The sequence below is a fragment of the Girardinichthys multiradiatus genome, chromosome X (genome assembly GCF_021462225.1).
Source record: "Girardinichthys multiradiatus isolate DD_20200921_A chromosome X, DD_fGirMul_XY1, whole genome shotgun sequence".
NCBI lineage: Eukaryota > Metazoa > Chordata > Actinopteri > Cyprinodontiformes > Goodeidae > Girardinichthys > Girardinichthys multiradiatus.
Window position 1 is genome coordinate 10,822,553 of NC_061817.1, and position 18,558 is coordinate 10,841,110.

Consider the following 18,558-nt stretch of genomic DNA (forward strand, 5'->3'; position numbering starts at 1 on the left):
CTAACATTGTTAGAATTTAATTATTGTAAAACATTAAGTTAACAAACTAATATGCCTGAGTAAAATGGGAACAATTTTCATGATTAATATTTAATATCCTCCAAAATTCCATTTTATAGTGAACTACTTGTCCACTGAATACAGAAAAGCATGCATTTAAAAAGCAAAGGTGGCACAGGAAATTCTTCTGTATAGATCCAAAGATCTTCTCCTATGCTACCTTGGGTAAATATATAGCTACTGTCTCGCACTGGAGGTTTGCACTAAACTGTGAAACAAAAGTTCCACCAGGCAACAACTAAGAGAGGAATGCTGACCTTGGCAGGGCCACTGGAACCGGCTCATGCTCAGCAGTCATTATTTCCTCCCTCTCTCTTTTGGTTTAAATCCGGACGCATTTTGACCTGCAATATATGTCTGAGTGGTGACACCGTGTTCTAAGGCAGGCCTGGAGCCACCCTGCTTAGGTCTCTGCTGCTGCTGCAGGCTGCACAGAAGGGACAGAAGCTGCCTTAGAGATGAATTTTAGCTTTACAATAAACTATTGGGTATAAAAGATAGGAGGACAGAGACAAATGAACACTGAGTGATTGTTAGGAGCATTACTGAAGTCTTAAGAAGGTTTGTGTCTGTATCATAATCACAATGGACTACATTATGTTAGCATGAGGCAATTATGGTTATATTTAAAGAACAAAGAGATACATCTCTATTATGCCTTGTAATCATATTGAAGAGTATTTATTTCCATATTGAAACAGTCCAGAACAAGAACCAGTCAATTTGCCATATTTAATTATATTTTCTATGTATGATTTTAATATTGGAAAAACATGTAATGAGGCTCATAATTCACCGTGAGTAACTACTTTTTATATCTCATGATTTCCCTTTCAAATTTTTATTCATCCGATCAGTTTATAGAATAACTGCTCCGTTTATTGTTCATTTCATTTACATAAATTATTGTGAACTTCTAGTCATCATCTCTTCAACACACATACAGGATATGGGTTTGGACACATTTATTGGCACCCCCATTAAAGCCTGTGTAAAAAACCTGAAAATAAAGTCATATTTTCCTCCAGTCACGTATGTCTATTTAAAAGTCAGTTCTCTTGTTTGTGTGCACAAACGTGATGAATAAAACTGATTCCAATACAGAAAGTCTCACAATAAAAATCTTTGAAAAATTCAACCTTTTAACTCTAATTCTAACCTTTTGATTTATACTGATTCAGTGGGAGAAATATTCCATGTTGATGAACCATGTTTTACAAATCACTGGTGGCGCAATTATTTGCACCCCTAACCATCCTTTTCAAATAAATGGAAGTGAAGCAATTTGTTTGTTGTTTCTTCACCTTTCAAATTGAAAAATAGTTATTAGGCACTTCTAATTAGTAATAAATGCCTCCCTGTGTTCGTGGGATATAAATACGATGGGACGCAGATGCCCATTTCTTTTAGCCGCTGGGCATTTGTTGGGATGAAGAACCGTATTTATCCTTTGACCTCTGAGCAGAATTGTAAGGGAGGAAAATAATTCCCCAAAACTCACTGTTAGAGAACTACAACAAAGAGGGACATCTTAGGCTCACCAGGTCTCCATAACAACCAATACATCCTACAAACGTAAGCATGTTACAGAGACTAACTGGAATCCTTTGGTCAGATGACACTAAGATTAAGCTTTTCAACAGCCAACACTCTAGGTGGGTTTGCAGTGAAACAAATGATGATTATGTGGAAAGGCACCTTCTGCCCGCTGCACGGTGGAAGATCTGTTATCTTATGGGCCTGTTTCTGTTCCAAAGGCTTTGGCAACCTTGTTAGAGTGCATGGCATCATGAACACCAAGAGATTTTATTGGGTTATTGGGTCTTTCAGCAGGTAAATAATCTCTAACATGCAGCTAAATCAATGCAGAACAAATTAACCAGACACCAAAGCAACCTTCTTCTATGCTTTCAGTCCTCAGATCTAAATCCTATAGAAAACCTTTTGGGTGATCTTATTAGAAAAGGGCATAAGGACCCAGGGCTCTAAATGATCTGAAGAAACAGTATGTATGCTCCAACCTAATAAAATGGTATAGGAAAATAATAGGTGCTGTTGACAAAAGGGCTATTACTAATTGTTGATGTATAATTATGTCACCAGTGATTTTGTTAAGAACAATTCATTCTTAGCTGGGAGTTTCTCCACTGAATGTATGTACTGAGTTTAAAGTTGGGATTTTCTACAATTTTTCTTGGTGAGATTATGCATCAGTAGTAAGAAAAGAATGCGTCTGTCTTTGAGTGATGTGTCAGATTGAAGGACAGGATTTCTAAGCATAATGACTGTTAGAGCTGTGTGGCGAAAACATGATCTCAGTGTTTCAACTCTTTCTCAGAGTTCTGGCTGAATTTTGTGCTGTTTATATCACTTCCAAACATTCCTTCGATGCAGAATAGCTCTCCACAAGCGCAGTAGCATCTGTGTAAACCAAGATCATGGGTCTTTTTTAATTACAAAAAACAGCGAGGAAGTGTAGTGACTTCTTACACTTTAAGGTAAGAAAGTTCTGTTTAGCAGGATTAGGCTGAAGTCACTTAGAAGTGTTTACTGAAAAGGGCGTTTTAACTGATAAAACAATTACTAATTAGGTTCCATATGCACCTTAAAGGGAGATTTCATTTATGCATGGTATGTTATGATCCCCAGATGCTCTAAAGCTGTGCCCTGATCAGTTTTTATCATGCAATCCACTGCCTTAGCAATAACCCGTGTTTACACAAAGACCAACGTTTCCTTCACACATCCCTGTTCATGCACCTGCAGGCTCAGAGGTGATGTTAATAACACCTGATGGTGACAGATGATTGATTCATCCTCAGGCCCTGCTGTGTACTTACTGGCTCTGCCGAGGAATTTCGGCTAACTGATGCTGAGCGGAGCATGTGCACGGATCTCTTGGGGGTATCCCATACTCCCCTGCCTTATCAGGCTGCTCCACGGCATTGAGGAGCGCTGCTCTCAGGAGGGCAGGCCTAGCAGCACTGCGCTTATCTCCCACTGCCAAGGAGGGTTTATAGGTCTGATTAACTCACATTGCTTCTATGTGTCATGCATGTGAGAAACAGAGTGAGAGCAGAGCTGTAGAGCTGTCTATTGTATAGACTAATGGCTGATTGTGTGTGTGTGATGCTGGCTGTGTAAGTCGATGTGAATGTGAGAGGAAAATAAAGGCGTTTAGCACTTGGTGAGCTTCACAGTGAGGAATGGGACACACATCCAAACCTCTTGTTCTTTCAGTGAGTCGTGGCCCTCCAGAGGCTCCCAGGAAGTATCCCAACAGAGTGCTGTTGAGAGTACAAAGCCACACAGCACCCTTCAAAATCCCTCTTGTTGTGATAAATTACAAAGCTCCAAACCTAAAAAAAAAACAACCAAAAACTAATTCTTTTGTCTAATCTATATGAAATGGCATCATTTGATTGGAGCAAACGCTCCTCCTCAAGCAGAGTGCTGCTGGGTGATATAATTCGCTCTGGTTTGGGACCATCAGAGTGTCGTCTGCAGGGGGGGGGGAGGTGGGAAAGTGAAGAGTGGGCCTCCCTACTCACCCCCTACATAAGGAGAAAAGCACGGCTGCTCTAATCTTTTTTCCTGGCTCTCAATGAAAGAAAGAGGAAGAGCCACTAGAGCCTCGGTCTGTTTAGATGTGCTGCCCCTCACCCCAGCTCACTATCTGCTATCTCCTCGTTCCCTTCTTTCTTTCCCCAGGCTGCCTATCTGTCCGCCTCTTGGTCCTCATCTCCACCCGTCGCTTTACTCGCTCATTCAGTACCCGCCTGTTGTCACACTTTGCTGCTCATCCACTTTGTTTTGCTCATTCAGATCATTTCTCACACATTCAGCTGTCTTTTGTCAGATCTGCAGAGTGTGACTGTACTTGTCTTTTGTGTTTCTGACTTTAATTATTTTAGCCATGCAAAAAAGGAGGGCTACAGAAAGCCTTGTTCTCAACCACTGGATAACTTAGTAAGTTCTCAGAGGATTTATTACAGTGGTCAAACTGTTTGTTCAATAGGGTATATCTACAGTTTTTTGCAAAAATATGCATACTCCTTGAACCCTTTCACATTTGTCACATTATAACCACAAGCTTTAATGTCTGTTATGTGGATTGAATGTGTTAGACCAGCAAAGTAGGGTTTACAGTAATTGTGAAGTTAAAGAAAAAAAAATACCTGATTTTCAGATTTTCAAATACAAATCTGAAAAGTGCGCCATGAATTTAGATAGACTGAAAATTTTGCCCATTCTTCATTCTACATGTTTCCTGTCCCTGCTGAAGAAAGGCATCGCCACAGCATGCTGCTGCCACCATTATGTTTTCTGCCACATTGCATTGTGCATGCAGGCCAAACAGTTAAATTATTTTCCCATCTGACTAGAGCACCTTCTTCCACATGTTTGCAATGTCCCCTACATGACTTGTGGCAAACTGTACACAGATTTTTTATTGCTTTCATTCACCAATTTGTTTTTGTTCTACACATTCTTCTATAAATTCCACATTTGTGGAGTGCATATTATCAGCATATTATTTCAACTGAGTTGTGGATATCTGCAGCTCCTCCAGAGTTAACATGGGCCTCTTGGCTGCTTCTTTGATTAATGCTATTCTTTCCAAACCTGTCAGTTTAGGTGAATGGCCATGTCATATCTCTGTGGGTCATGTTCCATTTCTCCCTGGCGTGTCTAATGTGTTTCTTGGTCTTCATGATGCTCTTCGTTCACTAATGTTCTCTAAGAAAGCTTCAGAGTGCATCTGTATTTATACTGACATTGAATTATACACAGGTAGGCTCTATTCACTCATTTGGTGACTTCTGAAGAAAATTGGTTGCACTGGATTGTTTTTCAGGGTATCAGAGTAAAGGCATGTTAACTGCAAATGCACTCCACACTTGTCAGATTTTTATTTGTTAAAAAAGAAAATCTTTAAAAATGGATCTTTTGTTGGTCTGTGTGTTGGTCTATAACACAAAATCCCAGTAACATACATGGAACATTGAAAGATCTCTTATTGTGGTTTTGGTTTAGACATTTTTGGACATTTTTTTAAGGTATACTGAAGAACAATTAGAAAATGTTTCACACATTTCACAGATGCTTCATATCTCTGGTAGATAAATTGATCAACACCATTGTATTTACAGTGGTATTGTTCAGAGAAGTTTCTATCTGCTGCTGTCCATCTTCCCAAAGTCTTCACTGTGTATGCAGATTCACTCACACCCACCTACTACCGGTGTCAAGCAAGTTGTGCATGGGTGTCACACAAGTCTATTGTGCATGCTTCAGTAGAAGACCATTATGGTGCTTGATGCACTTTCTTGAATGTCCTGAAACCTTCTTTACTGCAAACAAACCTCTCTTCTCCAAGTGCTTGATGAACTAGAGAAATATTCTTTCAGCAGCAGTTTCCTCACAGGTCTGGTCATTGTGGTGCAAAACATTAATTTCTACTTAACCATTGCTGACACAAGAGGATGGTCATTTCAACCACATCTGCTGCTCTTTTATAGCAATCAGGTTGCTAAGTACCTTGATAAAGGGATTACAGTTGGAATCTTACCATACCAACAGAGAATTAAAACAGGACAAAACATTTTTTTCTCTTATATGAATCTTATGGGCTGCTGTCTGAATTCTCATTGAATGCAAATCCTGCAAACAGGTTTTATATTTGTGGTTGATGATGATCCACTTTGACCAAGCTTCATCATCAGATGCTTTCCATGCTAAATATTAGGTTTAGCACATCTCTGTTTTTAGACTTAAATTATATTATTTGTTTTTGATGATTTTAAAGTTACAATTGAGAGACTATATTTATTCTTTAATAGTAAGAAAAAAATCATCTATATCAAGCTAATAGGGGAGAACAGGGTTGGTTGTCACACTTTTTACACTCATGTAAATTCCAAATCAAAGCAATGCGTAGTCATTACTATTTAAATGTTTAGTAGAAGCCTAGAGTGTCTGATCAGAATAGAGTAACTTTGTACTTCTCAAGAGAAATTTGTTCAAAAGGTATACACCAACCAACCCCATTGGGGCCTACCCAAATCTCGATCATTTTATTTACTCACTTTCTGAGTCACAGGTTTGATCCGTGTACAGTAGCTGTTCTATTGTACAGTGTTGGTGTGCCCGCTTCTTGCACTATATGCACTGAACCCATGTGACAACCATCCCTACCACTGATTTTTGCTAGCAGTTGTGCTAGCAGGCTGGAAAAAAAACAACTATTCTATAACTCTCCATTTGTACTTGTAAATGGTAATAAATGTTTATTTATAAATATATTGTGTAAAGTCCATAGAAAAGGAGCACTGAGAAAATCAAGTAACATTATGGTCCTCTCACCTTAATGTTAAGTATCAAACTGCTGAAATGAAAATTTAGGCAGTCTGTGACAACTATTTTGAAATTTTACACACAAACGTTTTGTAACAGTCCCCTCTAGGGAGCAAGATTTGGCAACTCAGACAACGAACACTTGTAGCAACCAACCCTGTTTTCCCCTACTAAAGTGCAAAGCAAATACATTAGGTGTGTTTGTATGATGAGATTGGGTTGTCTCAAGAAACGGGTCTTCATGGGATAATTAAAGTCTGAGAGGGAAGGCCTCGCTCTGATAGCATTTGATGGTTGATTTCAGCATCGTAGAACCACAAATTAAAACAGTCTGGTTTCAGACAACCACGTGAGTAGTGATGGCAGTGCTGGACGACTCTCCAGAAGGGAATGTGATGGCAAACATGTAGTAAAAAAACGTCTTATAGCACAAAAAAGCAAAACTGCGTTACAAGTTGGCTAATAAAATAAAATACAACCAGCTGGCAAAAGAGACTGTCTGAACCCTAAAAAATATCTATTAATAAAAGAGTCTTCAGTTGCTTTTCAGAGGAATTACAAAAATCAATGGGAAGCTCATTCCCTTGTTAAAGGGCAGTTGCTAAAATTATAAATCCCCTTCAGTTTCAAACCTAATCTGAGGAATTACTGATCATTTCTTTGTTATCAAACCACTGATATACTGAGTCACATCACCCAACTTTAATTACTAGAAGTTAATGATAAGATTTTAAAAGGAATTCTGAAGGTATCTGATTACCAATGAAGAAAACAGGAGTCTCGTGTTCTTCCATTTGTTCTAGACAGGATCAAGGTTTAAATAATAAAAGTTGTTCATAGAAATATAAGACACTTATTTTCTACATACTCTCAGATTACCACAGTGGTCATTAAAGTTCATCTTTCTCACGCTGTTATACCCTTTAAGTTGCTCTGCACTTACCCCTCCCCAACCTGTTTTGTTGTGCTACTAGCCTCTCACAAGGGGTTCTTGCCCACAAGTCATAGAGTCGGCCATTTTGAAAGTCATGGCATGGAAATTAAAGGGGGCCACGCTTGGGACAATAACCCAGCTAATTAGCCCACTAATATTAGCTTGTCAGACTGCACACTAATCATGTTTAACTTAAAAACATTTACTAAATACAGCAGAGATTTATTCTACATATCCAGTGCTATAGTCTTCCTCCACCATGTGCATGTTAAAAATCATTCAAAATAAAAAAGAAACTGACTGTCAATTTACTTTATGGGTTTATCCCAATACTTGTGAAGGAAGAAGAATTTAACTGTTAATTTTGCTTTTCATGCCTTTTGCTGAAATATACAGGTCCTTCTCAAAAAGTAGCATATTGTGATAATGTTCATTATTTTCTATAATGTAATGATGAAAATTTAACATTCATATATTTTAGATTCATTGCACACTAACTGAAATATTTCAGGTCTTTCATTGTCTTAATATGGATGATTTTGGCATACAGCTCATGAAAACCCAAAATTCCTATCTCACAAAATTAGCATATTTCATCCGACCAATAAAAGAAAAGTGTTTTTAATACAAAAAACGTCAACCTTCAAATAATCATGTACAGTTATGCACTCAATACTTGGTCGGGAATCCTTTTGCAGAAATGACTGCTTCTATGCGGCGTGGCATGGAGGCAATCAGCCTGTGGCACTGTTGAGGTCTTATGGAGGCCCAGGATGCTTCGATAGCGGCCTTTAGCTCATCCAGAGTGTTGGGTCTTGAGTCTCTCAACGTTCTCTTCACAATATCCCACAGATTCTCTATGGGGTTCAGGTCAGGAGAGTTGGCAGGCCAATTGAGCATAGTGATACCATGGTCAGTAAACCATTTACCAGGTGTTTTGGCACTGTGAGCAGGTGCCAGGTCGTGCTGAAAAATGAAATCTTAATCTCCATAAAGCTTTTCAGCAGATGGAAGCATGAAGTGCTCCAAAATCTCCTGATAGCTAGCTGCATTGACCCTGCCCTTGATAAAACACAGTGGACCAACACCAGCAGCTGACACGGCACCCCAGACCATCACTGACTGTGGGTACTTGACACTGGACTTCTGGCATTTTGGCATTTCCTTCTCCCCAGTCTTCCTCCAGACTCTGGCACCTTGATTTCCGAATGACATGCAGAATTTGCTTTCATCCGAAAAAAGTACTTTGGACCACTGAGCAACAGTCCAGTGCTGCTTCTCTGTAGCCCAGGACTGGGGAATGTGGCACCTGTAGCCCATTTCCTGCACACGCCTGTGCACGGTGGCTCTGGATGTTTCTACTCCACACTCAGTCCACTGCTTCCGCAGGTCCCCCAAGGTCTGGAATCGGCCCTTCTCCACAATCTTCCTCAGGGTCCGGTCACCTCTTCTCGTTGTGCAGCGTTTTCTGCCACACCTTTTCCTTCCCACAGACTTCCCACTGAGGTGCCTTGATACAGCACTCTGGGAACAGCCTATTTGTTCAGAAATTTCTTTCTGTGTCTTACCCTCTTGCTTGAGGGTGTCAATAGTGGCCTTCTGGACAGCAGTCAGGTCGGCAGTCTTACCCATGATTGGGGTTTGGAGTGATGAACCAGGCTGGGAGTTTTAAAGGCCTCAGGAATCTTTTGCAGGTGTTTAGAGTTAACTCGTTGATTCAGATGATTAGGTTCATAGCTCGTTTAGAGAGCCTTTTAATGATATGCTAATTTTGTGAGATAGGAATTTTGGGTTTTCATGAGCTGTATGCCAAAATCATCCGTATTAAGACAATAAAAGACCTGAAATATTTCAGTTAGTGTGCAATGAATCTAAAATATATGAATGTTAAATTTTCATCATGACATTATGGAAAATAATGAACTTTATCACAATATGCTAATTTTTTGAGAAGGACCTGTATAAGTGCTTAATCATTGTCATGTAACAGCTCATTCTCATTTTAAACACACCAACAAAATAACACATTTAGAGAGACCAGTACTAAAACTAGCTTTATAAGTGTTTTATCTATAGAAAACTAGATGTTTGACACATTTAATGAGTTTTGTTTTGACTCTGAGTTTGAGACATCATGTGGTACTGTGATATCGTACTCTGCTATAAAAGCTCACATATGATTGGGAAAGGATTACCTCAGCTGTTTATTTATGGACTACCAGTGGCAGTTATGTAAAATGAAGGGAATCTAATGAATCTTTGTTAACCTGTATGAATTGTAAAATTACTTCTGTCACAATGCTCTGCAATGATCAGCCTAAAAAAAACATCTCCTAAGGTGTGTGCACACAAGAACTGAGTTCTCCCAGAGTTCTTCCAGTTTACCCTTGACACATCGTCCAGGCAGAACTATTCTCATAATATTTAGATGTCTGTCAAAAATTTGAAGTAGGTGTGTAATTGCCGGACATATGCTACAATGAGAGAGCCCTATTAGGACTTACCAGGAGGTGTGCACCTGAGTTTTTATGAAGTATAAAATGTCATGGCCTGAACGAGTGTTGTTCTCATTCTTGCCTCCTCGAGTGTGTGCAAGCAAGACCTATTACTGCGATATCTCTGTAAGTGGTTTTCCAAATACAAAATGTTCTAATGTCATTACCTAAACTCCCAATATCTCCTTCTCATGGCCCCATTTTACTGATTAACCTCTTTCACACCTCTGTAGGGGTATAATTTTATAAATCCCTACCATTCAATTTGGTATCTCTTCTCTCTGTCCATCTGCCTTCATTTCCTGTACCTTTTTCTTTCCTCTCAGTCTATCTTTACATCCCTCCCTCCCTCCCTCCCCTTTCGTTCCTCCAGCCATCCTCAAACCGACCCCCCTGCCTCCACCAGGCTTTTTTAAATGGGTGGAGCCTCTTCTGGGTTGCCATTTTCTGTTTGGTTGCAGATCCGAGAGAACATGAATATTTATGACTAATCCACTCTCACTGCCCCTCTATCCCACCCTCCCCCTACTCGGCCTTGCAGTGGAGGCAACACTTGGTGGTGACACATGGCAAGACAGCTGTTGCAAAGCAAGCCAGGCATCTGTGCAGTGGGAGAGTACGAGGAGAGGACAGACCGATGGAGCGAACAAGCAAAAGACGCGTGGCAGAAACAGATAAAGAGGATAAATATAAGGAGTTATTAACAGGGTAGACAGAGTAATGTGTGAAGCAGTAAGTGTGGTAAAGAATGGACTGAGGGTAGGGTTAAATTTGGGTGAAGGAGAGCCAATGAGATAGAAGGAGACCGTTCATCTGGGTGAAAAGGATAGGGACAAGCCAAATAGAGAGAATGGGTACTGACGGGAGGTCCTGTTGGATGAGGATGAGGGAAAGTCGTACAACAAAATCTTTCAAGTATTTTGGAAATAAAAAGCTTAGAGTTAGTTTGAAGGCAACATGTTTTTCTCATTTCACCCTATTAAAACCTTCAGTTGCTTAGCAGTTTTTTGCCATTTACAACTTTAACATTGCTGTAATAAAGAATGTGGAAGTTGTACGGTGTCCAAGGTACCCATCTCATGCTGATCCATGCCAACATCCTGGATCCAGCTTTCTCTAGCAGTGGTACAAGTTTTATTAGGGATACTTGGTTTGCCTTTATATTTAAAAGATATTTGGGAAACAACAATTTACAAAGGAAATAGACACCTGAAGCTGCTGTTACACTGTTTCCCATCTTGTCATGTATACCACAAAAAAACTATTGTTACATGGGTTTAAGCAGGTTGGAACTAAAGAGAGTTTATCAAACATCAAGTCTTGTCATATTTTTTAAGTATTTTAACGTGTAAATGTAGATTACCTTTGTGTGGGTATATGTGTGTATTGAGATCAGCTGTTTGGTATTCAGTGTTTAACCGCATCAGGGCTGAGTACCTTACTTTTGTTGTGATGTCATTACCTCAAAATGTTTTTAGTATTAAAGGATCAACTGCTTGGGAATGCAATTCCATTGCTCTGTGGATGCCCCCCAATGGTGAGATAGTTAGCCAAATTAACCAGGAAGTAAGTTCATGCATTAGTTTGACGTTTCTGGCATGATTCAAGCATCTAGATAGCTTACCGTGGGATTAAGCAACATTGTTGTTGGGTCATTTCATGCATAGTTGTGCTTATTCTGTATAAGTAGTACATCTGTGTAATTATGTATGCTACAGTGCCATATGTGTGGAAAGGCAACGTGGGACCGTTATTATCGTATGTACACAAGTGGACAAAATTGTTGGTACCCCTCGGTTAATAAAAGAAAAACCCACAATGGTCACAGAAATAACTTGAATCTGACAAAGGTAATAATGAATAAAAATTCTGTGAAAATGAACAAATGGAGTTTTGACAAAAATTCAGAATGAAAGACTCACCTTCACCGCCTCCACCTTCCAGTGACTCTTCGGTGCATCTCCCGGCCTTCCAATCAGCATCCTGTCCGTCTGATTCTCCATCCAATCACCTTCCGACACCTTGCTTTTAAAGGAGCTACTACCGTGTTCATCTTCGCTTGTCAGCTGAACTCATCTCTCCTCCACCCCACCTCCACCATCTTCCTTCCCATCTCCTCCCGGCTTCCTCGCTCCCTGGCCGCCAATCCACCACCAGTGTTGGATCAGGGGGAAGACATATTTAAATCTAAGCCTTACAAATGTTCATCTTAGCTCATGTCATTCTCAGCATTCATGTCTTCCTCCCAGGTCCGAGCGCCAAATAAATAACCATGAAATTTCTCATCATTAAAACTTTTCTAATTGCCATCCCTCTCTTTGTGAGTCTTTTCAGATTGAAATGAAAGTCAGACATTGTTTTTCAAACATGCTTCAACAGAATTATTTAAAAAAATAAACTCATGAAACAGGGCTGGACATAAATGATGGTACCCCTGAAAATAATGTGGCCAAAGGGACATGTTAAACCAAGGTGTGTCCATTAATTAGCATCAGAGGTGTCTACATTCTTGTAATCAGTCAGTGGGCCTATATATAGGGCTACAGGTAGTCACTGTACTGTTTGGTGACATGGTGTGTACCACACTCAACATGGACCAGAGGAAGCCAAGGAATCAGTTGTCTCACGAGATTAGAAAGAAAATTATAGACAAGCATGTTAAAGGTAAAGGTCATAAGATCACCTCCAAGCAGCTTGATGTTCCTGTGACTACAGTTGCGCATATTAGTCAGACATTTACGATCCATGGGACTGTAGCCAACCTCCCTGGACGTGGCCGCAGGAGGAAAATTAATGACAAAACAAAGAGACGGATAATACGAACAGTAACAAAAGAGCCCAGAAAAACTTCTAAAGAGATTAAAGGTGAACTTCAAGCTCAAGGAACATCAGTGTCAGATCACACCATTCAACGTTGTTTGAGGCAAAGTGGACTTAATGGGAGACGACCAAGGAGACCATTGTTGAAAACAAATCATAAAAAAGCCAGACTGGAATTTGCCAAACTACATGTTGACAACCCACGAAGCTTCTAGGAGAATGTCCTATGGACAGATGAGACAAAAATTGAACTTTTTGGCAAGGCACATCAGCTCTATGTTCACAGATGGAAAATTGAAGCATATGAAGAAAAGAACATTGTTCCTACTGTGAAACATGGAGGAGGCTTTGTTATGTTCTGGGGCTGCTTTGCTACATCTGGCACAGGGTGTCTTGAATCTGTGCAGGGTATAATGAAATCTCAAGACTATCAAGGGACTCTAGAGAGAAATGTGCTGCCCAGTGTTAGAAAGATTGGTCTCAGTCGCAGGTCATGGGTCTTGCAACAGGATAATGACCCAAAACACACATCTAAAAACACCCAAGAATGGCTAAGAGGAAAACATTGGACTATTCTGAAGTGGCCTTCTATGAGCTCTGACCTAAATCCTATTGAGCATCTTTGGAAGCAGCTGAAACATGCCGTCTTGAAAAGGCATCCTTCAAACCTGAGACAACTGGAGCAGTTTGCTCATGAGGAGTGGGCCAAAATACCTGCTGAGAGGTGCAGAAGTCTCATTGACAGTTATAGGAATCATTTGATTGCAGTAATTGCCTCAAAAAGTTGTGCAACAAAATATTAAGCTATGGGTAGCATCATTTTTATGAAACCAAAACATGACATCCAACAGCGTTAAAACCAGATGCTGATATGCAATACTGTTATGGGAATTCAGCTGTATTTAGAGCCAAAAAGTAGAAACAGCCAAAAAGATGAGTTACACAAGCAAACAGATCATTGAAATTACATTAAATGTTCACATTAAAATGCCTCATATTATTTCGTTAATAACTTTTGAAATTACTTTGTTTCAGTCTTTTTCTGCTTTTAAATTTTCTGATGGTGCATTTGCTTGAAAGTGTTTTAATTTCTGTTTTTCTGCCACCATCTTGACCAGAACTCCCTGAAAACAAAGAAACTGGATCTAAATGGGAATGTCATAAAACTCCAACTTAACCATGCTCCAGCTACTTGTCAGAAAACCTTTTTCACTACTAACTGTTGTGTTCAAGGATAAGCTAACTTCTTGCAATACAAGCTAATAGTATTTAAACACATCTGAAAGATTTTATCAGACACAAACTGTCAGAGGTTTAAATAAATGGTTTATTATTGCATCTCACTATGTTTCAAGCATGTGGCAGCCATCTTGAATGTTGAACTCAAACGTTCATGTTTAGTATTATGATTTTAAAATCCCTGTAAGTGTGGTAATTCTTTAAAACCTTTTTATCCTGGGTGGTATTTGTTCCAAAATGTGAGAGTCACAGTCCTTTATCATTACAAGGCACTGCTTTTGAGCTTAAAGGTAAAGGTTTCTTTTTCTCTTTAGCCCACAGGATCAGTAGGATCAGTCTACAGGACCATTTTCTATCTTACACCATCTAAAATGAGCTTTGGTTTAGAAAATGAATTAAACAACTCTTTTAGATTTTTTGGTTCTTTTTATGCTAAATGGCAGAGATAGTACATTTTATTACTGTTTTTATGAAAGATCCTGAGCACTTTCATTAAATTACACCTAGGGTAATTGATTATGACACTGATTTTTCCAGCTCTACAGATATATCTCTCAGTGAGATTTCCTACTGTAGATTATTAAGGAAATTAAATCTGTGTAATTTCCCTTATAAAGAATCAGTCCATCTGTAACGCTCTTTTAAAATTAAATTATTTTACTGCCCTATTGCCAATTAACTTAATTAGTTGTGAGATGTTCATGCAGCATTTGTGGCATCAAATCCAAATAAAAATGTTATATTATCAAAAACAATACCTTTTTCATTTTCATTTCTCAGTACTTGATTGTTGTTTCTTTGTTCCGCTTTTAATTAAATACAGGGATAAATAAAGAAGCCATCAACAGCCATCTTTCCTCCTGCATTAAAAAAAGCAAACTCTATTCAGTGTTAAGAAGATAAAAACATCCATTCCATTTGTTAAATGATTTACACTTTGGTTTGCTTTGTGGCAGCCTTTTTACTAAATACACCACATTGCATACAAAATATTAATTATTTTATTATGTTAGCATTTCATTGTTTATAACATGTTTTTTTTTTTTTTATGGTAGACACAGAGAATTGTATTTGCACTCCCCAATCCCGAAAATAAATAATAATTTTATTGAAGCTGCATGATCTCATCTTTTAATGGTAATGAGAACATTTATCCGATAGGAGAAAATTCCATGTTAAAAAATGTTTGACGTGACACAAAAGATGAATATGTGGAAAAGTACCTCATGCCCACTGTTAAGTATGGTGGAGAATCTGTAGTGCTGTGGCCCTTGTTCTCTTCCAAAGGCTATTGGAGTTTTGCTGGAGTGCAGGATATCATCTTTTACATATCAGGAAATTTTAAATAAAAAACAGGAAGCCTCTACCAAAAATCTGAAATTGAATCTTTATTGGGGGGGTCTTTAAATGGGATAATGATTCAAAACATATGGACAAATCAACTCAGCAATGGTTCATCAGACACTAAATCATCATTGTTCCATAGGCATCTCAGTCCCAAAACCTAAGGCTGTATATTGACAGCGGACATGAAAACAAGTATGGAACTGACCATTTGGTTAAATCACTTTTATTCTTAACATGGGGAGTTTTTTTCCCCAACTGAATAAATGTAGTCACATTAAAGGTTGGAATTTTCTGCATTTTTTAGTGAGTGATCCTGCTGCTGCACTAAAAGATGAACTTATATCAAGGCCATCTTTACCAGGGTTGCAGTGGTTGTGTTGGCGGTCGGCCTGGAGCCTGGGCCCTCCTAAGACACGATAAATCTAAGCGGATGTAAAAGGATCAACAGAAAAGGAAATTAAAATCTTAAGTAATTTTGTGGCAGTCTCTCACCCTTTTCTTTTAAATTTCAGAATGTCAGATCATATTACTTTTTCTAAACTAAAACTTATATCCATGAATTTGTACACTACAGAGGTATTTTCCCCTAATATACACTGTTTACAGGTCTATCTGCTTGCTCTTCTTATGATATGAACCCAGCACTACTGCATTAATCACTTCAAGGTTGGATTACTGAAATGAACCGTACTTGGGTGCCTTCCAGCCCCTGCTGTGTGTCATCTGCAGCTGCAAGACTTCTGACTGGTACCAGAAGTAGAGACCAGAAATACCAGCATCCATGTAGCTATATGCCTGATCCTATTCCACAACTCCGCTTTCTACACTCTAAATTAATCCTTGGAGGGTTTAGATCTTAAAAATGTTTTAATGACATATTACCTCATCAAAGTTGATCACAAAAGAGTGTCATTGCTATCAGAAAACAAATGTTTTATTATGAATAATTCAGGGATAAAATCAGTTTTGGCCTCATAGCTCATCTCAGGACTGAGTCTGGTAAAGCAGAAAGAGATCTACAGCCTTGCTTTAAATAATGAAATACAATACAGTCATGTGAAAAGTATTTGCCACCCATACAGATTGTTTCTGTTTTTTGCTTTTTTAAAGTTTTAGACCATAAAAAAAACTTTTAATAGCAGAATAACCTGAGTAAATGCAGAATGCAGTTTTAAATGATTAAAAAGCTATTCAAACCAACCCAGCCCTATATGAAAATGTTATTGCCCTCAGACTAGTAAATGGTTGTGCCATTCTTGGCAGCAACAGCTGCCATCAACCGTTTGTGATAAATGGTAAAAAGTTTTTAACATCGCCACTGTTGAATTTTGCAGCACTCTTGTTTGCGGGATCGTTTTACCGTTAAAGAATTAAGAGGACGGATGGAGCCACATACAGCGCAATGGTTCTCAACCCTGGTCCTCAGGACCCAACGTCCTTCTTATTTAAGGTGACTGCCTACTGCTCATGAAAATAAATGTACTTCTTAAATACATAGGTAATTAACAGGCCTCTGCAGCACTGGATGGCAAATGTCCTGAGACTGGGAATCGAACCCAGGACAACCATGATGAGCCACCAAGCACCCAGCCTCTCATATTTTTGTACGTTTTTTAATACCTTTTAATAGGACAACACTAAAGATATGACACTTTCATACAAACTAGTCAATGTACACTGACTTCTTTCAAAGTGTCAAATCTTCAGTGTTGTCCCATGAAAAGATACAATAAGATATTTAGAAAAATGCAATGGCTGTACTCACGTTTGTAAGATACTGGATAACCCAAATAAAATACAGGTCCTTCTCAAAATATTAGCATATTGTAATAAAGTTCATTATTTTCCATAATGTCATGATGAAAATTTAACATTCATATATTTTAGATTCATTGCACACTAACTGAAATATTTCAGGTCTTTTATTGTCTTAATACGGATGATTTTGGCATACAGCTCATGAAAACCCAAAATTCCTATCTCACAAAATTAGCATATCATTAAAAGGGTCTCTAAACGAGCTATGAACCTAATCATCTGAATCAACGAGTTAACTCTAAACACCTGCAAAAGATTCCTGAGGCCTTTAAAACTCCCAGCCTGGTTCATCACTCAAAACCCCAATCATGGGTAAGACTGCCGACCTGACTGCTGTCCAGAAGGCCACTATTGACACCCTCAAGCAAGAGGGTAAGACACAGAAAGAAATTTCTGAACAAATAGGCTGTTCCCAGAGTGCTGTATCACGGCACCTCAGTGGGAAGTCTGTGGGAAGGAAAAAGTGTGGCAGAAAACGCTGCACAACGAGAAGAGGTGACCGGACCCTGAGGAAGATTGTGGAGAAGGGCCGATTCCAGACCTTGGGGGACCTGCGGAAGCAGTGGACTGAGTTTGGAGTAGAAACATCCAGAGCCACCGTGCACAGGCGTGTGCAGGAAATGGGCTACAGGTGCCGCATTCCCCAGGTCAAGCCACTTTTGAACCAGAAACAGCGGCAGAAGCGCCTGACCTGAGCTACAGAGAAGCAGCACTGGACTGTTGCTCAGTGGTCCAAAGTACTTTTTTCGGATGAAAGCAAATTCTGCATGTCATTCGGAAATCAAGGTGCCAGAGTCTGGAGGAAGACTGGGGAGAAGGAAATGCCAAAATGCCAGAAGTCCAGTGTCAAGTACCCACAGTCAGTGATGGTCTGGGGTGCCATGTCAGCTGCTGGTGTTGGTCCACTGTGTTTTATCAAGGGCAGGGTCAATGCGGCTAGCTATCAGGAGATTTTGGAGCACTTCATGCTTCCATCTGCTGAAAAGCTTTATGGAGATGAAGATTTCATTTTTCAGCACGACCTGGCACCTGCTCACAGTGCCAAAACCACTGGTAAATGGTTTATTGACCATGGTATCACTGTGCTCAATTGGCCTGCCAACTCTCCTGACCTGAACCCCATAGAGAATCTGTGGGATATTGTGAAGAGAACGTTGAGAGACTCAAGACCCAACACTCTGGATGAGCTAAAGGCCGCTATCGAAGCATCCTGGGCCTCCATAAGACCTCAGCAGTGCCACAGACTGATTGCCTCCATGCCACGCCACATTGAAGCAGTCATTTCTGCAAAAGGATTCCCGACCAAGTATTGAGTGCATAACTGTACATGATTATTTGAAGGTTGACATTTTTTGTATTAAAAACACTTTTCTTTTATTGGTCGGATGAAATATGCTAATTTTGTGAGATAGGAATTTTGGGTTTTCATGAGCTGTATGCCAAAATCATCCGTATTAAGACAATAAAAGACCTGAAATATTTCAGTTA